Source organism: Orcinus orca, chromosome 19 (genome assembly GCF_937001465.1).
Source record: "Orcinus orca chromosome 19, mOrcOrc1.1, whole genome shotgun sequence".
Lineage (NCBI taxonomy): Eukaryota > Metazoa > Chordata > Mammalia > Artiodactyla > Delphinidae > Orcinus > Orcinus orca.
Genome location: NC_064577.1, coordinates 48,069,534 through 48,092,967, shown reverse-complemented (window position 1 = coordinate 48,092,967; position 23,434 = coordinate 48,069,534). Strand labels below are relative to the sequence as shown.

General features: G+C 39.0%; 1 protein-coding gene and 1 non-coding gene across 7 annotated transcripts in view; one reads left to right on the top strand and one right to left on the bottom strand.

The window, feature by feature from the left end:
* Positions 1–23,434, top strand: part of AATF (apoptosis antagonizing transcription factor) — a 101,344-nt gene that overhangs the window by 5,798 nt on the left and 72,112 nt on the right. The window lies entirely within an intron of this gene.
* On the bottom strand, positions 21,415–21,487 carry TRNAW-CCA (transfer RNA tryptophan (anticodon CCA)). Its single transcript has one exon. It is a non-coding gene; the product is annotated as a tRNA-Trp (tRNA).

Sequence of the window (23,434 nt, the reverse complement as noted above, 5' to 3'; positions counted from 1 at the left end):
CTGATTTGGCTCTGCCTCTTGGTTAGAATCACCTTAAACCACTTAAGATAAATGGGTAGGATTTCTAGGGTAAGGAATTGTGTGAACCTTTCTTGGCGGGGACTACTTGGTTTAATTAGGAATTACTTCCCAAGGGCCCGTCTTTAGATTGTGTGTCTTGACACACTTGAAGTCAGGAACCCTGTAGTTACTGTGAGGGTGGGTCTTTTGTAGCCCCTCCTCCAGCTCTTCCCCGCTTCCTCCCTCAAATAAATGGTAGCTTGGTGGTTTTCAGCATTTTTGAGATTTTGGGGGCACTTCTCTGCTATTTTTAACGCCCTAGTGCCCTGATTTCCGGTATGCCTTTGGAATGAGACCTAGACCAAGACTACTCTAGATTAAATGTCTTAAATGTTTCACAATAAGGCCTTTTCCATATTGTTACTCATTACTCTTCTTGCTTGAGCCAACCCTGTCCCCGCTTTTTTGGGGGTTCATCTCAAAATGTAGATATTTTAAGGTTTTATCAGTGCTCGGTATAAGGGACGCATTCTTACTCTTGGATACAGTTCAGTTTTTTAGCTGTTTTAATGTTATTTAACTTTTATTTTGCAACAGTTCCGATCATTTTAAACACTTAAAAAAGAAACATTTTTATTTTATTTTATTTTTTTGACCGTGTCATGTGGCATGTGGGAATCTTAGTTCCCCCACCAGGGATCTAACCCACGTGTCCTGCATTGGGAGCGCTGTGCCTTAACCACTGGACCGCCAGGGAATTCCCCCATCTCTTTTTGTACTTAACCAATTGCCTCTTTGCCTCGTTGATGAATTCCAGTTAATCTGACAGATGTCTCCTAATCTGACTAGGTGGGTTGCAGCGGAAGAGGGAGAAGAAAGGAATGTTTATTTGGTATCACATATTCTCAGGTGGAAGGGTGGAGAGTTTTCTTTTTTTGAAATTTTTATTGGAGTATAGTTCATTTACAATGTTGTGTTAGTTTCAGGTGTACAGCAAAGTGAATCAGTTATACATATATCCACTCTTTTTTAGATTCTTTTCCCACATAGGCCATTGTGGAATTGAGTATTGAATAGAGTTCCCTGTGCTATACAGTAGGTCCTTATTAGTTATCTAGGAGCGTTTTCTGGTTACCAGAATTTCTATGCATCTGAAGGGTAGCTAATTCTTGTTTCTACCTTTATGACAATATGATACAATATGTTGTGTATTTCCCTATCTTGGTGAGCAGAGTTTAAGAAAAACTTCTTGGTTACGTTACTGTGGATGAACAATTTATACTATGTTATATAGCTGGTGTGGAACATAGGCTGAATTTGTACTGACCCCAGAACAAACACTGGAACTTAATTTCTTTAATTAAATCTCTTTTCAGTGTGGTTGGTCTTACAGTAAGGTCAGACTGCCTGGGTTTAGATTCCATCTCAGCAGTGGATTAGCTGAGTGACCTGGAGCAAGTTACTTAACTTCACAGTAAGATGGGGATAATATGATTGTGAAGATTAAAGGACGTAATCGATATAAAGCATTAGCACAGTGTCTGGCACACTGCACACCACAAATGTTACATACATGTGTTCTCCTCTTCTGCAGAAAGAGGCATTTGGCAGTGTTCAGCCCTGTGAATGACGGTCGTCACTGTAACTAACCATCGTTCCCACTGTCTCCAGTGTTTTTTGACTTTTTGTTAGTGTTCAGATTCCCTATATAATTTAAATTAACCATTTGTTCTGGAAAATGGGTAGTGTTATATTCTTTTATTATTATTATTTTAAAATAAATTTATTTGTTGACTTTTGGCTGCATTGGATCTTCATTGCTGTGCGCAGGCTTTCTTTAGTTGTGTTGAGCGGGGGCTACTCTTCGTTGTGGTGCGCAGGCTTCTCGTTGCGGAGCATGGGCTCTAGGCATGTGGGCTTCAGTAGTTGTGGCATGCAGGCTCAGTAGTTGTGGCTCGCGGGCTCTAGAGTGCAGGCTCAGTAGTTGTGGTGCACGGGCTTAGTTGCTCCATGGCATGTGGGATCTTCCCGGACTAGGGCTCGCACCCGTGTCCTCTGCATTGGCAGGCGGATTCTCAACGACTGCGCCACCAGGGAAGCCCAGTAGTGTTATATTCTAGTGTAATACTTAGAATTCAGCTTTGGCCTCTATGACTGTGAGAAGGTGATCAGAGATTTCCTTATTGCCAGACCCAGCTGCTGCCTCCGTGAAGCTTTCAACCTTTCCTTGAAATTTTTCCCTTAGGTTTTGGCGCTACTGCATGTGATGTGTGGGTTCTCCTGCTTTTCTGACTCCTCTTTTATCCTCTCAGTGTCAGTTTCACTGCATTTAAGATCCTGTTCTCAGGCTGTGTTTTCTTGGCGTATTCTCTCCTTGGCTCTGTCATTTACTCTCATAGTCCTAACAGTAGCCTCTAGAACAGAGCAGACTTCCAGCTGTATTTCAGCCACAGTTAAGTCCCGAGCAGCATGCTTTTGTACCCTAAGCACCTTAAACTCTACTTTTCAGAAACTAAACAAATATCTCCTTTCTTCCGCAACGCACTTAGTCCCCAAATCACCCTGATATTACATGTTGGATACCTCTGGATGTGAACTAATTTCAGAGGCATTTTTTGATATTTTAGTAGTTGCATAAGTGGTAAGTCATGAAGTAACCTTAGCAAAATTAAGGGATTTTCCATGCACAAAACCATTCCTCTGAAGAGGTTAGCTTTTTCCTCTCTGATTTTCTTTTAAAAACTTCTGTAGCGTTAGGAGGCAGTTCTTTTATGTTGGTAGCAGCAGTATATAAGGAAAAAGGCATGTTATTTAAGGAAACCTCAGCATGAGTTGTTTAAAACTTTTCATTATGGAATATATCAAACCTATATAAAAGTAGAGAGAATTGTATAGTGAACCCATATACCTTTACCAGCTAAACACTTATCAAGTCACGGCGTATCTTATTTCATCTACTTATACTAACTCACCCCCTACTTCTGCTTTATTTTGAAGCAAACACCAGACATCCTATCATTTTATCAGTAAATCAGCATGGATCTCTAAGAGAAAAGCATTTTAAAAAAAATCACAATATCATCCCACACAAAAACACTAACAGTGATTTCTTAATAAACATAACTGGTTTGAATGGATGGGGAATTGAGGGAGCATTCCTGTAACAGGCGCTCTCTATTGTCTTTTCAGAGTTTGCTCTATAGCTTTAAATGAAATGATTAAAGGAAAGCCAAACTTCAGCCATAATAAGTTGACCTTTTAGTGAAATGCATGTTATTAATGTATTTAATGAGATGCAGTACAGATTGCAGTGAGCACCATGTTTCATTATAGGTCTAAAATGCAATATCATTGAAGACCTTTAATAGAAACAATGGCTGACATTTTGATATTTCCTATAAGCAAAATCCCCCCAAGAACACAGTATAATGTAATATAAATATAGAGGAAGTGTTGAGATTTTTTACTTGCTTAAGAGTATAAACAGAAATTCCACTATTAAGAAGTTACGTTTTGTTTGTGCCCGCCCCCCATCTTCCCACTTCTAGTTCGAGTTCACCCTCTCATCCCTCTGTGGCCCTTCCCCCAGCCCCTCAACTATTTTGACTTGAATAGACTAAAAATTTTAATGCCAATTTGACCACAGCACTAATACATACCTTAAAGAACAACTTTTAAAATTTTGAGTAAGTCATGGCAATCGGAATCTTGATAGATAATGTTTCTGTTTTGTTTTTTAAATTTTATTTATTTTTAAGTAGGCAGTGTATTCACATGGCTCAAAATTCAAAAGATGCTAATGACTCTGCAGAGAAAATCCTCCTTCCCACCCCGTACCCCTGCTACCCAGTCCCCTATCCCATAGGCAACCAATATTGTCAGGGAAATTCCCCCTTTGTTATTACTTAGTTGCCTTAGGTGACAAATCCATGAACATCTATTTCAGTGTTAGCTCGATTAACGCTTTGTGGGTTCATGACAGAGTTCTCACAAATGATCTGTAGAACCCTGGAATATCCGTAATTACTTGGGATAGGTTTAAGTATTGCTTGGGACGAAGGCACTTGCAAGCTTCTCCAAGTGTAGCATTGTGTAGGATTAAGGACTCTTATTACTGTAGACTTCATCTAGCCAGGATGGTGTGAGGAAGATTGATCTTTTTGTTTCAGCTGATGGCTATTATTTTTTAAAATAGCTTTACTCTTCTAATTATAAAATCATGTCGTGCTTACTTCAGAAATTCAGAAAATACATAAGAGCATAAAGAAGAAAATAAGGATTACCTGTAATCTTACTACCCAGAGGTAACCAACAGTTGTCATTTTGATGAATATCCTTTCAGACCTTTTTCTGTGTTTACACACACATACACACACACACTTTTTTAAACAAACATGGAATCTTACAAGTATGTACTATTTTGTAAGCTTAGTTTTTTCTACTTAACATATTTCATGTCAGTATATTTAGATGTACGTCAGCATTTTCAGTGGCTACAGAATATTCCATTTTATTGATTTACTGCAGTTTATTTAGCCAGTCTGTATTGATGGATACTCAGGTTTATTTCAGCCTTTCACTTTTATAAAGCATGCTTTGATAAACACTCTTGTACATACATATTCGAGCATTTTGCCTAAAAGTAGCACTGTCCAGTATAAATATGGTTCAAGTCACATACGAATTTTAAATTTCCTAGTAATCAAATTTTTAGAAAATTGTAAAAAGAAACAGGTAAAATTAATTTTTGTAACATATTTTACTTAATGCAGTATATAAGAAATATTAAAAGTTTAACATATAGTCAATATTTAAATACTAATGAGATCTCTTATGTATGTTTTTTCATGTCAAGTCTTTGAAATCCAGAGTGTATTCTACATTTACAGTTCCTCTCCATTTGGGCTAACCACATTTCGAGTCCTCAGTAGCCACATGTGACTAGTGGATACTGAATTGGACAGCACAGATCTACGTTCCTGGAAATTCAGTTGCTGGGACAAAGGGATCGTACTTTTGTTTCTTTTTTAAGGCTTTTGGAAGATACTGCCAAGTTGGCCCTTAGAAGAATTATAACCATTTAATTCTCATCTGTAGCAGTTGTTTTCCTGGACTCCCACCACAGAGTATTATTGATCCTCTTATTTTTCCTAAACTGTAGGTGAGAAATGAAGGCAATCATTTCTTGATAACTTTCTGTTTGATATTTACATAATACCTCTTGCCTTAGCTTTGAAATCTATGCTATGTTTGATCTGTTTCTTAGAGAATGAGTTCTATGTAGGAAGACTTTTGGTCCCTGTTGAGCTACTACCTAATTTGTCCAACGTGGTTAATTAGGCATTTATACTATGTAGAAAGTAAAGTAGGGTCAACAGAGCAAGTGCTTTTCCAAAGCAACTGAGTGGGGGACCCAGGAGGAGAGTGTCAGATTCTTTCACCCGCTCTGAAAAGATGGGCCCTAGATGGCTTGCAGAGCTGTGGAAGCTTGAAAACTACCGCAGCCAATCTCATCAGAACATTTGTTTTATTGTTTTGGGTTTCTTAGGAATTAAGGTTGTCTTCAGGCCTGAAACAATCTTTAATTGTGATGAGTTACATAAGGAAGCAACCCGGACTTGTAGTAGTACTAGTAGTAGGCAGTAGTAGTAGTAGGTAGTACTAGTAGTAAGTAGTAGTCGTCATCATCGTCGTAGTGGTAGTAGTAACATATGTAGTAGGATTGCCCTATCCGCTGGATTCACAGTGAAGTCATACACATCAGTGTATGTTGGAGTCTCTTTATATGGACATTTTATGAACTCACCTTTAACCATATATGCCTGGCCAAAAGAAAAAGAGGGAGAGAGAAACAGCTTAAGTAGTGCCAGTGATTCTGCCTGCCATCTTTTTCAGTGTGCTTATGCCCTGGAGTAAGCATGGGTGGCAGGTGGAATCTGTGGCTGCCGTAGTTATTCTTTGTTCCGGGTACCTCTCCAGTGAGCATCTCGTCAGACAGACTGCGAATCTAGTGGTTACAGTTACAGCCTGCAGTCTTTGTCCAGCACGGTCCCCAAATGTAATCATCTTGTGTTTAATCGACGAAGTGGCTGTAGTGTTTGAGGGGAGAAACTGACCATGTTGAACTGGCACAGAGACTGTGGTGCTGTACTTTCTGGGCAATTTTCGGGATTTTTAAAGCAGTTTTGTGAGAACTTGATTTTTGCTTTATGCTCAGACTTTAGAACCTGACCACTGCAAAAAGATGCTACTCTATTATTGTTATTTGTGTCTTAACACTTATTCTTAAATCAATTTATTAAAATTATACATGAATATGATAAATAATACAGAAGCATTCAGGAAGACAACAGTCCTTTGCCTTACTTTCAGTCTCATTTTATTTCGTTTTCCTTTTATAATTTTAAATAATTTGTTTAGATCTCTATTTCTTGATTTCTTTATCCTCTGGTATGAAAGATGAGAATGCTACTGACAGGTTAAGATGAAGACTGAGTAGTGACCATTTCATTTAGCAACATGGTGGCCATCCTCTACCTTGATGAGCAGTTTTGGTAGGGTGGGAGGGATGCAGGCTTGACTGGGATGGGTTTGTGAGAGGACGGGAAAAAGGGATCTGAGGTAGTGAGTATAGCCAACTCTTTCTAGGAATGTTACTTTAGAAGGGAGCAGAGAAATGGGAGGTTAGATGGAGAAGGATGTGGAGTCAAGAGAAGTGTTTTGTTTTTGAGATGGGAGCAATAACAGCATGTTTGTATGTTGGCAAGAATGATGCAGCAGAAGGGAAATTGATGGTGATGGGGGTGGATATCTGTAGCAATGTCCTTGAGGAGGTATGTGAGATGGGACTAGGGCATCCTTAGGGAATGGTGGCCTTTGATAGTGGGGACAGTTTAATCGTAGTGACAGGTGGGAAGACAGTATGTGAGTAGACACAGATAGGTAGGAGTCTCTGAAAATTCTCTTTTCATCGTTCTGTTTTCTTTGAAATAGAAACCAAGGTCATAAATTGTGAATGAGGAGTAAGGAAGGAGGTGGTAGAAATTTGGGAGGAAGAGGTATGAGGTAGTCATTCCATTCTTCTTCCACTACGTTTTTACATTCTGCCCTGCAACTGCAACCAAGATTCCCATACTCTATCCATATGTTGACCCTGGGAGTTGAAAACCAGTCAACTGCATTTACAGTGTATTATTATCATGTAAATAAGGGTGTAATACCAGGGCAGGGAGGGACTGGAAAATGACTTTTTCTTTCCTGTGTGTTCAGAGGCCTGTCTGTAGGAGTATGTTCCTAGTTCAGTACAAGTGCCTAGTTCCTAGTTCAAGTAGATTTTTTATAACCCTCCATCGGTTGCTTAAAATCATGCTGTATTTTAGTTTGCTTCAGATTTGTTTTTTTCTTCTTTTTATTTTTTTGTGTTTTTTTTCATTTTTGTTTTTTGCTTCACATTTGGACTGTTTATCTATTATATCATTTTTTTCCTAGGTCTCTAGATATTCTTTTCTTCCCCTGATGGCTCAGTTTTATCATCTCAATCCTTCTTCCCCCAAACTTTAAATCGTGCGGTCTCTCCTCTTACATTCTCCCGGTTTGAGTGGGTTGTTCTCTGGGTCTGGCGCACTGGGTCCTCCTGGGACTTCCTTTCCTTGCTCTTCTAGGGTGGAGCTGTGTTCTGGCTCTTCCTGTATCTCAGTTTGTCAGTTTGGTGCCAAACATGGATGGGGAGTAAATGATCTGATTTTTTGCAGATTTAAAAATGCTCTGCCTCATTAGTCATTGATATCAATATATTCTTCATGGATTGGGTATAAATTTCTGGGTTGAAAATTACTTTCGCTCAGAACTTGAAAGTACTGCCCTGTATTAGTTTCCTATTGTTTTTTTTAAAAATATTTAATTATTTATTTATTTTGGCTGCACTAGGTCTTAGTTGCAGCATGTGGGATCTTTAGTTGTGGCATGCGAACTGTTAGTTGCGGCATGCATGCAGGATCTAGTTCCCCAACCAGGGGTTGAACCCGGGTCGCCTGCATTGGGAGCTTTGGAGTCTTACCCACTGGACCTCCAGGGAAGTCCCAGTTTCCAATTGTTACTACAACAAATTACCACAAACTTGGTGGCTTAAAACAGCAGAACTAGCCTCTAGTTCTGGAGGCTAGAAATCCTAAAATCCAGGTGGTCAGCAGGGCTGTGCTCCTTCCAGAGACTCTGGGGGAGCATCTGTTTCCTTGCTTTTTCCAGCTTCTCGAGGCTGCCTGCATTCCTTGGCTCATGGCTCTTTTCCATCTTCAAAACCAGCAATCCCATCACACCAAGTGTTCCTTTTCTGACTGACCCTGTCGCCTCTCTCTTGTAAGGACTTCCTGTTTACATTGGGCCCACCTGGCTAACTCAAGATCCTCTCCCCATTGCAGAGCCTTAACTTAATCACACCTGTGAAGAAGTCCTTTTGCCTTGTAAAGTAAGGTATTCACAGGTTCTGGGGATTAGAATGGCATGTGGACCTCTTTGGGGACCATTGTTCAGCCTTCCACATGCCCTATTGTCTTCTGTCATCCAGATGTTGTCCAAGGTGGTTGCTGGTTTGAGTCTCATTCCTTTGTAGGTGACTTGTTTTTGTTCTCTGGAAATGTTTGGGATCTTCTGTTTATTCTTGGTTTTCTGAAATTGCCCGAAGCTATGTCTAGGTATGGGTCCTTTATTATTCATTGTGTTGAGTACTTACTGGGCCCTTTTAATCTTAAGATTGTGTGGTCTTTCAGTTTTGGGAAGATCTCTTCTAATATTTCTTTGCTAATTTCCTTCTCTCCATCATCTCTGCTCTCTTTTAGGTATTAAACTGGATTAGTGTTGTTTTTTCTCTGACATGTTCCATCTTTCTGTGATTTTCTGTATCTGTGTTCAGAAAAATTTTGAGTTTAATTTCCTAGTTCTTTTTTTTTTTTTTGTGGTACGCGGGCCTCTCACTGTTGTGGCCTCTCGCGTTGCGGAGCACAGGCTCTGGGGACACGCAGGCTCAGCGGCTGTGGCTCATGGACTCAGCCGCTCCGTGGCATGTGGGATCTTCCCGGACCCGGGCACGAACCCGTGTCCCCTGCATCAGCAGGCGGACTCTCAACCACTGCGCCACCAGGGAAGCCCGCAATCATATTTTTAATCTCTAAAAGATCTTTTGTTTTCTGAGTGTTCCTTTTCTATATAATTAATATACTTAGAGTATATTATGTACATTTAAAGTTATTTTGCTTTTGTTTTATATTCACTTTAGTTCTTAGAAGTATCCCTATCTCCACCAGCTTTTGTTTACTCTGGACTTTTTTCCTCTCTTTTACATTTTTATCCAAGTTTAAACATGTATAGAGTTTTTTTTTTGTTTTTTTTTTTTTGCGTTACGCGGGCCTCTCACTGTTGTGGCCTCTCCCGTTGCGGAGCACAGGCTCCGGATGTGCAGGCTCAGCGGCCATGGCTCACGGGCCCAGCCGCTCTGCGGCATGTGGGATCTTCCCGGACCGGGGCACGAACCCGTATCCCCTGCATCGGTAGGTGGACTCTCAACCACTGCGCCACCAGGGAAGCCCACATGTATACAATTTAAAGAGTCAAATAATTCTACAGAGCTTGTTATGAAAACTAGTGTATGCTGACTGTACACTCCACTACCTTGCCATACATAACCCACTCTCCTAAAGCAACAATTATATTTTAAATTATTACTATTATTTTTTGAATTCATGAATTTATCTCTGTATCTCTAAGTGACATGTTTCATTTCTACTATATTTTTCAGTTTTAGGCATTATTTATTGACTCCTCATTATGAAAATGAGGATTTAGCCCTTGTTCCTGCTACACTCATGCACACTTTCTGTCCCTTCCTGGTTATATTGTAATTTGGTTAGATCAGTAGTCAGTGTTTACATTATTATGTCTGTGTAAACACTGTTCACAGCTCAGCCGGGTAATATATATGCCATGATTATTTTTCCTTTCTCACACATCGTTTTGTTTTCTAGAGTTAATAACTGTTACTTTTTTGTTTATTTTGTTTTCTATGCTGTAATTCAAGCCTGAACTTTTCTCTAGTTGTCTAAATCTCCCCTCAAGATAATCAGTTGCATCAGCTCTTCTGCCAGCTTACCTTCCTAAAGAAGTCTCTCCCAGAACTTTTTTTTTAAAAAAATTATTTATTTATGACTGCGTTGGGTCTTCGTTGCTGCGCGTGAGCTTTCTCTAGTTGTGGCAAGCGGGGGCTACTCTTCATTGTGGTGCACGGGCTTCTCATGGCGGTGGCTTCTCTTGTTGCGGAGCACGGGCTCTAGGTGCGTGGGCTTCAGTAGTTGTGGCACACAGGCTCAGTACTTGTGGCTCGTGGGCTCTAGAGCGCAGGCTTCAGTAGTTGTGGCGCACAGGCTTAGTTGCTCCGTGGCATGTGGGATCTTCCCGGACCAGGGCTTGAACCTGTGTCCCCTGCATTGGCAGGTGGATTCTTAACCACTGTGCCACCAGGGAAGCCCCGTCTCCCAGAACCTTTTGGCCTGCTCTAATCTGGACTGTTAACCCTTCTCTGGTGCCCGGCCGTCATGCTGGGATCTCCCTGCACCACCATCCTAGGGATTACCTTCACTTCCCACTTGTGTGGATCTCCTTGTCAGGATCTTTCTTGGCTTATTCCCTTATTTTGGTGAAGCACACCCTCTAATAGCTTGCTGAGGAAGGATGCATGAGAGGGAAACTTTTTTAGACCTTGATTGTCTGAAAGTACCTTTACTCTATCATCACAATTGATTGACTCGCCGACTGTGTATAAAAGTCTATAGAATATTCCTTTGCTTTCCACCTTCTGAAGTTGCTGTTGGTGAGTCAGAAGCCATTCTGATCCCTGATCTTAATGTTTTTTCCTCCCTGTTTTGAATTCTTTGTCCAAAGAATTCTGGAATTTCATGATGCTGCACCTTGTTGTGGATGTGTTTCATCATTGTGCAGAGTGTCTGCAGGCCTTTTCAGGCTGGAGACTCGTATCTTTCAGTCCTCGGAAATTTTCTTGAAATTATTTTGTTAGTGATTTTTCTACCCTCTCTTTTCTCTTCTTTTTCTGCAAGGCCTATCATTTGGTGTTAGACTTTTCGTCTGATTTTCTTCTTTTTTTTTCTCTTCAGTTTTCCAGTTCTTTCTCTCTGTCTTTTTTTTCTTTTCTCTCCCCCCCCCCCCGCCACCACTTCCTAAGACATTTCCTCAGCTTTATTTTCTCATCTGTTGAGTATTTTTATTTCTTGTCATACATTTTATTTCTCTGGGGATATACCTGGTGTATATATGTATGTATAGTCTTAAGAGTTCTTCCTGAGTAGTCTGTTTCCTCCACGCTGCTTTCTTTTCTTTTGTTTTAACCTGGGTGTAATATGTTAGATGCTTTCTTCAAATATTTGGTGCTCTCTTGTCCACTGTTGACTTTCAAGAGTGGGGTACTCAGAAGCTGATTAGCAGCTTTGTATGTTTGGATGAGGCTCTTTGTCTGTGGTTTCCATTGTAAAGTGCTCTATCTGGGCCATGTGGGGAAACCCCCATGTCAGTATTTTTAGATCTTTGTTCTTTATGGGATCTTAGTTGCTAGAGAACTTGTAATCTCCTGCCTGGCTGCCAGCATTGTAGGAGGTGGGTAGGCTGGGGGTCTCAGCATTCAGTCTGTGAACTTCTGCTTATTCCCCGTTTCGAGAACTATGCCCTTGCCTCAACTGTGTCTGGTGTCCCCCTGTCCAGAGACCCTATGTTTAACTCTCTTCAAGGGATAAACCTCTAAACATCTGCCTGAGTAAAGAGGTGTGTTGACTGTTTGTAGCCCTACCTTCCTCTCCTCTCCTAGAGGTGCCTGGCACTGCTAGTTCTTGAAGCTTCTGGGGTTGTATTTGCGGACCGTGAGGGGATTGCTTCTTTTTCTTCACTGCCAGCACCAAGGTCAACTAGCTCAGGTTTGCTAAGTCAGTTATTTGTCCATCTGCTTAAAAAAAAAAAAAACTGGTTTATTTTTTTTTTTATTTTTTTTTAATTTTTTTTTTTTTGCGGTATGCGGGCCTCTAACTGCTGTGGCCTCTCCCGCTGTGGAGCACAGGCTCCGGACGCGCAGGCCCAGCGGCCATGGCCCACGGGCCCAGCCGCTCCGCGGCACGTGGGATCCTCCCGGACCGGGACACGAACCCGCGCCCCCTGCATCAGCAGGCAGACTCTCAACCACCGCGCCACCAGGGAAGCCCAAAACTGGTTTATTGAGCTATAATTGACATACAGTAACCTGCATATAGGTCCCATTTCTGTAACCCTAACCCTGTAAACAGCATCCCTGGAAAGAGTTGTCTGTACTCACTGTCTTGAATCCCTTTCTCTTGTTCTCTCATGAACGCATTCCAGTCAAGCCTGTATCCCTCTTGCTCCACCAAAACTGCTCCTCGGTCACAGATGACCACCATGTTGCTGAGTTAAATGGTCAGTTCTCAGTCCTCATCTTACTTCACCTGTCAGCAGCATCTGTACAATTTGACCTCTGTGTACACACGTGAAACCATCACCACAGTCAAGATGACGAACATATTCCTCATCCCCAGAAGTTCCTCAGCCTCTTTGTAATCTCTGTCTCTGTCCCTCCCCATTCCTCGGCAACCACTAATCTACTCTCTGTCACTGTAGATTAGTTTGCATTTTCTAGAGTTTTATATAAATGGAATCATGCAGTTTGTACTCTTCTCGTCTGTCTTTCACTCAGTGTAATTATTTTGAGATTCAGCCATGTTTTTGCCTATATCAGCAGTTCATTGCTGAGTAGTAGTAGTAGTAGTATATGGATATAGCACATTTGCTTTGTTTTGTTTCTGGTTTTTAGCTGTTATGGATAAGCTGCCGTGAACATTTGTGTGCATGCTTTTGTATGGACATATACTTCATGCCTCCTGAAGAACTAAGAACGGAATGGCTGGGTCACATGGTAAATATGTTTAGTTTTCATAGAAACTGCCAAGCTGTTTTCTAAAGTGGTTATACCATTTTATAATCCTCCCAGCAGTGTATAAAAGTTCCACTTGCTTCACATCCTTATTAACACTTGGCATGGTCAGTCTTTTTAATTTCAGACATTCTAATAACCGTGTAGTCATTGGCTTTTTAGCTTACAAAACTTAGTTTCTGTCATCTCTCTTATCCAGGTATACCTCAGAGATATTGCAGGTTCATTTCCAAACCACTGCAATAAAGCGAATATCTCAATAAAGTGACTCACATGACTGTTTTTGTTTCCCAGTGCATATAAAAGTTATGGCTGCACTATACTATTAAGTGTATAATAGCAATAGCATTATGTCTAAAAAAAATCTGCATACCTTAATTAAAAAATGCTTTAGTGCTACAAAATGCTAACTGTCATCTGAGCCTTCAGTGAGTTGTAATCTTTTGGCCGGTGGAGGGTCTTGCCTTGATGTTGATGGCTGCTGACTGATTGCGGGGAGGCAGCGGGGTGGTGGGGGTGTTGGGGGCGTGGGGGGTGGTGTTTGCTGGAGGCGGGGGGCGGTGAAGTTTGCCGCAGTGATTGTTCCTTTCATGAATGATTTCTCTGTCGCAGGTGATGCTGTTTGATAGTGTTTTACTCACAGTAGAACCTTTTTCAAAATTGGAGTCAGTCGTCTCAAACCCTCCCACTGCTTTATCAGCTAAGTTCATGTAATGTTCTAAATCCTTTGTTGTCATTTCAACAATCAGTTTTGAGTTCACCGTCTTATATGGGCATGGTTTGTGGCACCCCGAGATAGTCACAACTGTAACATCAGACATCACTGATCACAGATCACCGAAACAGATATGATAATAATGGAAACGTTTGAAATATTGTGAGACTAACTAAACTGTGACACAGAGACATGAAGTGAGCAAATGCGTTGGGAAATGGTGCCTATAGACTCGCTCGATACAGGGTTGCCAGAAACCTTCAATTTGTAAAACACAGGGTATCTGCGAAGTGCGATGAAACAAGGTATGCTTGTACTTTGTCCTTCCTTTGTGGGTTTATTCCTTTTAAATTTATTTTAGCTAGTGGAATAAAATAGAGAGTTCAGAAATAGATTCTCACAAATATAGGCAATTGGCTTTTCACAAAGGTGCAGAGGTAGTGGAGAAAGATAGTCTTTTCAACAAATGGTGCTAGTACAATAGTACATTCATTTGCAAAAAAAGTGAACTTCAACTTACAGCTCATACTTCATACAAAAATTAACAAAATACTTCATCAACTTGAATGTTAAGCATAAAACTATAAAGTGTTTTGAAGAACACATGGGAGAAAAATCTCCATGACCTTTGGTTAGAGAGAGTTCTTAGATCATCAAAAGCATAATCCTTAAAAGAACAAACTGATGATTGGACTAAATCAGAAGGAAATCTTTTGCTCTGTGAAAGACGCATTAACAGAATGAAAAGAAGAGCTACAGACTGAAAGAAAATATTTGCAAATCACTCATCTGACAAAGGATTTGTGTCCAGGATATATGAAGAACTCTTAAAACCCAACAATAAAAAATACCCTTTAAAAAAAAAGGGCAAAATACTTGAACAGAAACTTTACCAAGGAAGATATATGATGACAAATAAGCACATGAAAAGATGTTTATTTAACATAATCATTAGTGTTGATGGAAATGCAAATTAAAACCACAAGGAGATGCCCCTATATACCTATTAGAATGACCAAAAACAAACACCTGACAACATCAAGTGTCAGCAAGGGTGCAGAGCAACTGGAGCTTCCATGCATTGCTGGTGGGAATGCAAAATGGTATAGCCACTGTGGAAGAAAGCTAGTTTTTTTATAAAGTTAAACGTATATTTACGAGATGATCCAGCAGTCCTACTTTTAGATATTTTCCCTAGAGAAATGAAAACATATGTCCGCACAAAGACTTGTATGTGTGTGTTTATAGCAGCATTAATCATAATCACCAAAAACTGGAAACAGCTCAAATGTCCTTCAGTAGACAAACAGATAAATTGTGGTACATTACTCAGCAATAAAAAGGAGCAAAATATTGATAAATGCAGAATCACTGATGAATCTCAAAGGTATTATGCTAGTGAAAGATGCCAGTCTCAAAATATTATATGTATACTTTAACATTCCATTTATATGACATTTTGGAAAAAGTAAAACTAAAGGGATGGAGAATACATCAGTGGCTGGCAGAGGTTAGGGGTGGGGGAAGGGTTTGACTACAAAGGGGCAGCCCTGCTTTCTTCTTTGTTTCCTGTAAGTTTCTATTTTCCTCTTCGGTAGACTCATTTCCTTGGAGTGTTTCATCCCTAAATTTTGTCCGCTGGCTTGCCTCTGAACCCTTCCGCTTGGCTTGATTGTGAACATTTTGCTTAGATTGAGGGAGGGGTGTAAATAGTTATGTGGTTATTCCCACATAACTCTGGGAATATTTCTTATGGTAATGGGTACATGATACAGTACTTCTAGGGATGGAGGAATGGGCTACATCAACCTATAGTGTCATTTTTGCTTGAAAAATATATCTCTGGTACTAAAACCTTACCCAGAAGAGAATAATAGATTATGCAGAGCTTCTAGATTTTGATGTGGGTTAGAACTGAAAAATGAGATGTCTTTAAACTTCTTTTCCTTCTCTCTTTGATAAGTGATATAATGTGGTTTGGACACTCAGAGATTCCTGAGATTCCAGGTTCTGGTTGATGATTTACTGCAAAATTGCTTATAAATTGAAGTAGAAAATGTTTTGCAGACCTGGCAGCTTTCTGGCTTCACACCCATTTGTCACCCAGCATTTCCCTTTGTGTATAGAACAAGAATTAATTAGACTGCACTGCAGGAAAAGTTTATGGCTATAATTTATATAGGATGAATTTCTTTTTAAAGAGACAGCACTGTTTTGTTATACCTATATACATATAAGTGTGTGTATATATAAAGGGTTTTTTTTTCATTAAAGCAGTGTCTGTGAGCTTCTGGAGTGAACAGTCATTTTTCTGCTTAATGCTAGATGTTGGTGGAATAGACGCTTTTATGGTGATTGCTTTCTGATTAAACTGTTGAGGTTTTTGTTTCTTGTTTTTAAATTCATTGTGTACTAGTGAGCAGGCCTCAGTTTTAGGTTTACATTTTACACATTGGTCAGACTTGTCTGGTTTCCAGAGCTTTGTATTCTTTTGGTCTCTTTGAAGACTTAGGATTGTGTCTTTTTTTTAGGGTCTTGCTCATTCAATTAATGTTTTCATAATCAATGCAAGTCAGAACTTGCAATTTGTTCCTGATTTGCACATTAAAGAGCTCCATTAATTAAGCATCTTGGTGCTTGGCTTGTTCCTGCAGGATCTGTGCCTTATTTACATGGCAAGAGTGCAAGATGCAAGTTTCTCCGTTGTAGTGGCAATTGCAGTTAATCCTGCTGCTTCTTTCTTCTTCTTCTTCTTTTCCGGCTTGTGAATGACAATTAATTCCCAACTCATTGAAACTACTTAGGGATACATTGTACCAAAGTAGGAAAGAGGGATCCAAATGTAGGGGGCCACAGGAAGAGCAGAAAGTAAATCCTTTGTTTAAAGGGGAAAAAACCTCTGAAAGACATAGAGGATTTATGTGTTTGGTTTTTGTTGGTTGCTTCACTTGGCTAAATGTAGGAGGCCTAATTCTGTTTACTCTGAATTTGCAGATTTTTTTTTTCCTCTTGGTAATAGTAGTTGTACTGATAAATGAGGTTGCCTTTCATAATCCAAATAACCCCAGACATCTAGAAGAACATACGCCTGTGCTTATGTCAAGTATGCTGTTTCATAATATTCCTTTTGTGAGTTTCTTTTTCATGAAATGACTTTCCAAAGTGTTTGGGTTGTTACCATTTCTTTTGGACGCCTTGGTCAAAGCTGGAGGTGGTCTCCATCTTGATATGTTAGATGGTATAAAAGCAGTTGGAAATGTGAAGTCAGATCACTGGTTTAGCAGGTTCCTGCTTTCCAGTTTCAACCATGGCTAATGCTTACCTACTTATAATGTATTTTCCCAACAGTAGCTAGTCCATCTTTAAAAATACCATGAGAAGCTGCAAAGCATTTTTCGAAAGAGTGGAGACCTTTTTTCCCCTGATATTTATGAAACTTGCTAGGGTTTTTATGGGACTTAATTTAATTTGTCCTTATACTCTTCCATTACAATATATATGTAAAATCTTTACATATATCTTTATATATAAAGGTATATATAAAATCTTCACTGTAAAAAAAATACATAAACAGTAGAGATGTATGTGAAAGTTCTTCCACTTTCCCAAATTCCCATACCTCCTTCTCAGAGAAAACAATGGAAGTGTATTCTTCCAGATATTTTAATATATTTAATATATATTTTCTTCCACTATATATATTTTTCCATTAAGCTTTTTTTTTTTTTTTTTTTTTGCACGGTACGCGGGCCTCTCACTGTTGTGGCCTCTCCCATTGTGGAGCACAGGCTCCGGAAACGCAGGATCAGCGGCCACGGCTAATGGGCCCAGCCACTCCACGGCATGTGAGATCTTCCCGGACCGGGGCACAAACCTGTGTCCCTTGCATTGGCAGGCGGACTCTCAACCACTGCGCCACCAGGGAAGCCCTCCATTAAGCTTTAATGGAAGTTTGACAAGGAGAGGAGATTGGGAGGTGTGGGGAATAAAAGCAAAGGCTATTATTATGTTAGTTATAAATTATCTTAGAGAAAGTCAGTATGTCATGATACCTTTAGACAATTCTCTCTTGATTATTATAATTATTAAATTTATTACCTGTCCCCAAATAAATTTGCCCATATTACTTGCTTTGAAAGTTTGTTGTGCTTGGACTACACTTTCGTTTGAGTTCTTTGGTAATTTTTCATTTGCTCTCATGTAATATTGATTGTTTTGCTTGGTGTTTAGTCTCAAATCTCCCAGATTCTGTTTTTCTTGAGGCAGTTGAATAAATTTGCTTCTGTATAAGTCCAAAATGCTACTATTTTGAGAAGAGTTTTTACTAGCTATTCATATTGTTTCATGCAAGGAAAATTTTTATAGGTAGAGGGGCTGTTCGGATAATCTTAAAGATTCTTTTGTCCTTAAGATGGCACATAATCTATGCTACGTGAATGTCAGCAGTGGTGGGGGTTTGGAAGAGGGCAGAGACAAATGTGCTAACTCGAGTGATTAGAAAGCATTTCCCGTGTCCTCAGTAAGGCTCATGCGGTAGAAGAACACGAGGGAAAAGAAATCAGAAGTGACCTTTTGAGAATCGGGTTGGTTAATTTACTTCTATCTTGGTATTTTATTGAGCAAGTACAATGCAGGATGCCACTATCCTCTAAAAATAATAAAAATAGCTCCCATTTGTTAGTTGGCACTACTCCCCATGCACTGTATTAAGTTTTTACGAATGTCTCATTTAGTTCTCATGGCAGCCTGTGAAATAGGGGCTGGCTGATAACTATGTTGTACAGAAGAGGAAATCAAGTCTTAGGTTAAGTAACCTGGTTAAGGCCACACAGAGGCAAGGCCAGTATGACGTCTGCTTTGCTTCAGAACCACTGCTCTAGACCATCACTATGCACATAGTCTGAACTACTCTAATCTGTGTGTTTTTTTTTTTTAATCTTCCCTTTAAAGAAAGTATGAGGGAATAAAGAAATGGAATAAATGCCAAAGCTTAAAGGAATGAAGGCAGGAGAGAGATGGAGATGAATTTGTTGTAAAACAGAAGGCTTAGAGTGTGAATCGTAAATGTATCCTTCAGTTTTTCTAAAGATCATTCCTTCGTACTGCTTTTTCAGTAAGAGAGCTAGAAGGGCCCTTGGGGGATCAGATGATCTAGTCCCTCCCCTAGGCAGGCAAGACTTTTTTTAAGTGATAAAGAAAAAGATAAAAATGTGTTTTTCTTATTATAAATGTGCTACATATTCATTATATAAAATTTAGAAAATGGCCAAGGGAAAGTAAGGAAATAATCTTCCTCAATCTCAGCAGCTGGAGTTATGTACTTTTAATATTTTGGTATATGGTATAAATATTTTCTGGTTTTCTTTCCCTCTGTGGGTGTGTAGTTAGAACAAAAATGGAACCATATTCTATATTCTGTTTTGCAGTGTGCTTTTTTCTACTTAACAGAGATCATGAATATTTTTCCATGTCATTAAATATTGTTCTACAGCATTATTTTTAATGGCAGCAGAGACTTTCCATCATATGGGTAGTTTAACTAGTTCTTTATTGTTGGACATTTGGATTGTTTCCAGTTTTTCATTTTTATAAATAATGCAGTAAACATTATTGTTACTAAATCTTTACTCACATCTGTGATAACTTTGTTTCATAAAATAAATTTCTAGGTGTGGAATTAGTATGTGTTCTAAGGATATGCACAATTTTAAGGCATTTGATCTGTATGGCCAAGTCGCCCTCCAGAAAAGCTGGATCAGTTTACATTTTCATCTTCTTTATATGAATGTCAGTTTCCTTATCCTTGTCAACCCTGGATATTATAATTTTGTTTCATCTTTGTCACTTTGATAGGTGGAAAATGGTTTCTGCTTCTTTTAATTTGCATTTTTTAAAAATTTACATTCCCCAGTGTTTAACGAGGGTAAACATTTTTTCCTTACATTTATTGGTCTTTCATATTTCTTTTGTGACCATACAGGGAAAATTTTAAATTAGTTCTAGGGATGGGTGATCTTCTTGTCAATCAAATGTATGGCTACTTCTAATTTCTCCTGCTTTTATTTTAATCTGTCTTTTTGTTTGATTATTCTGTTGACAGGAAGAATTATATCTACTTCAGAAGACCTCTCTGTATACTTGAATATATTTATTTAATCTTAATCAGCTTTTTAAAAAAATTATTAAAGTGAAGTTTGTAGTAAAAAAAAATTCTTTTTCAAACAGTACTAATTATCCCCCTCCCCCTGACCTAATCCTGAAATATGTAACATGGATGGTGAAAGTCCTCTTTTTCCTTTCTATTAATAGTGCTCTTCAGAGAGAACTCTCTCTAGCAGTTTGGTGTATATTCTTCTAGGTATTTATGTCAATTTAACCTTTTTTTAAACTGTAAATGAGATCATAAGGATACGTTGAACTAAAACCATCTTCCCACGTTAATAAATATGTCTTACCTGTTATTTTTTTTTTAGGGAAAGATTTTTTAAAAATTTATTTATTTAGTTTTGGCTGTGTTGGGTCTTTGTTTCGTGCGAGGGCTTTCTCTAGTTGCGGCAAGCGGGGGCCACTCTTCATCGCGGTGCGGGGGCCTTTCACTATCACGGTCTCTCTTGTTGCGGAGCACAGGCTCCTGACGCGCAGGCTCAGTAGTTGTGGCTCACGGGCCCAGTTGCTCTGTGGCATGTGGGATCTTCCCAGACCAGGGCCCGAACCCACGTCCCCCGCATTGGCAGGCAGATTCTCAACCACTACGCCACCAGGGAAGCCCACCTGTTCTTTCTTTAAAAAAAATACTATGCTATCTTTGTTTTCATTTTTTTCCTGAAGTATTTTAAAGTACTCATCATCATGTCATTTTGCCTCTAAATACTTCTATAAATAGCTCTAAAAAGTAAGAGTGTTTCCTATGTAACACTGTCATCTCCTCTAACCAAATCAATACTTCCTAACAGTCCTAAGTAATATGTCCACTCCATACTCAGATTACTTCAGTTATCCCCCAAAGTATTTATGGTTTAGTGTATTCAGACCAAATTCTGTTTATACTTATCCTTTTCAACAGCTGCCCAGAAAGTTATTTGGCTAAATACCTTATAAATGGGCACTTAAGATGTTTGCTGTTTTTACCTATTATAAATAATGCTAAAAATTAATGTTTTTGTAGCCACCTCTTTGCTTTCTTATCTGATTATTTCTCTAGAATTAATTTCTAGAAGTGGAATAGTAGGGTCAGGAGGCATGCGTTTGTAAAACTTTGATACTTTTTGCCAGATTGCTTTCAGGATCCGTTGAGCTAATTAACTCTTATCAGTTGTGTATGGAGAGTGCCCCTTCACATTCTTGCCAGCATCAAGCACTATCAGAAAAGTATCACATTGTTTTAATTTTTTTTTTTTTTAAGTAAGGCTAAGCATCTTTTTTTGGATGTATTTGGCCATTTGAATTTTGGAGACTATTAATCCATTTCTTAACATTTTCTTTTTCGGGTTAAGCAAATATTCTTTTATCTTGTCTTACAGGACCTGCCTTCCATCCGTATGATTTGGGCTTTCTTTAATTTCTCCACTTTGTTTTTTCAAGTGTGAGGACCAAATTTAGATATAGCATTTTAACAGAAACTCACTACTGTTTTTTGTTTGTTTGTTTTTTAAATTATTTATTTATTTGGCTGTGCTGGGTCTTAGTTGCAGCATGCGGGATCTAGTTCCCTGACCAGGGATCGAACCCGGGCCCCCTGCATTGGGAGCATGGAGTCTTAACCACTGGACCACCAGGGAAGTCCCCTCACTAGTGCTTTTTATTGTGTCATGGTATTGAGGAGGGCAGTTTTGTCATTTTTTTGGAATTGAAAATTTCATTTCGTTTTCCAGGTAGTTTTGATACATATCCCATAAAGGTACATTGATCTAGAAAATGAAAAACGTGCAGTTTTTTTTTAAAGCTTGTAGTAGTGTTTCATTTTCTTCATCTGTATAACGGTGATATAATAATAGTACGTACCTGAAAGGATTGTTGTGAGGATTTAAATGAGTTACTACATGAGTCAGGCTAGTGTCTGGTACTTAGTAGGTCCTTGATAAGTGTTAGCTATTAATCTTAATAGTGGTAATAGTTTTTTTCTTAGGCTATAGCTCTGTGGCCACAGTATTTGTTTCCCTCTTCTTAAAGGGGTTATATAAATAAATACTGGTACTATACTTATAGTTAGTTCTTTGGAGATTTGAAATGCACACACAAAAAGCACATGCCAGGAAGAATATTAGGATGTCATTTTTATTCAGTTATTCATTCAACAGTGTGGAGTCTGCCGTTTGCCAACACCCAGTATACCAAGGTGAGCGGTTCAGTCCCTGCCTCAGGATGCTCACAGCAAGGTGTGGAGATAGGTAAACCACTTTTTAAGCATCACTTAAATGTTTTTACATGAAAGCAGCATCTCAACGTGTTTCATTTTTGGGTTGATGAATAAGCAGTGCTTACCTTTGCTAATATTAAAAGGAACGCAAATAAAATAATCTTTTATTTTATGAGCCTCAGTTTATCCAAGTGGCGATAATGACTTTTCATGAGAATGCATTGTAACATGCCTAACAAAAATTGTTAATTATTTTCATGTTTGTAAGTTCTTAAATCTGATACAGTGGTTTTGAGACTCTGAGGAGTAGCCTATACATCTTATAGTTGGCGTGTTCAAATAAGGAAAAAGTTAAGCTTGATTACCTTGCTTCTGTTAACAAAAGGTCAGTTTGTTGAGGATACACAGTTGTTGAAGGTAGCAGATAGGGAGTCCACATTTTGTTTGCTTGTCAGCATTTAGATTTGGAAATGATAGTGTAGTTAGATGTTCCGTCATGTGACTTGGGCATCAGTTCTCTGGAACTGAAATATTTGTAGAGTACTTTTTATGGCCCAAGTGATGTGTTGGCTGCTAGAGTGGCAGGACAAGGTCTGTGTCTCAAGCTGCTTACAACATGCACAGTACAATATGTGTTGTAGCAATGCTGTGAAGGATACTGAGAGAGGAAGGATTAACTGCATGGGAACCCCCATTTCCAGACCCATACTGTATAGAGAATTTGGGCACTTGGTTCGGGACAGTTCACTACCTGTTTATTTAAAGGCTTTTTAATATGAAAGGATCAGACTATTTTATATGAAACAGAAGGTTACTTGGATTGTGGTTTTAATTTTATTTTTAACAAGTTCCCTTACTTCAGAGTTTAAACTTTATAGCATTTTAAATTGTAAGAGTAATATGTGCTTATAAAATATTCAAACAGTTCAAAAGTATATCAAATAAAAATGAAAGTATCTCCACTCTCCCAGGGTAACTCCTATATTAGACAGTTTAAGCAATTACTGTGGTAAATAAACTTGGATTTTAAGTACCTCAGTGCTCTGAGCATTTACCCTTTCTGTTTAAAGGGGAAAAATAAATTTCCCTTTTCAGGTAAGTACTCTGGAACAATGGAGGTTGTCTAGGAACTGTGAAACGGAAGGTAGCTAGTGGATTTCGGAAAGTACATTGATCAGTTAGATTGCTGTGTCCTGTAGGGCTTTTTAAGGATTTATTGACACACTTCATCAAGGTATTTGAGAGAGTATTCAGGGAAACCTAAGAAATTCTGCACTTCTTTTCCCTTCCTTACACATTCATACCTGGTCAGAAATTACAGCTTGAGTGGGATGTCCCTCCACAGAACTCAAATGCACACTATCTATCA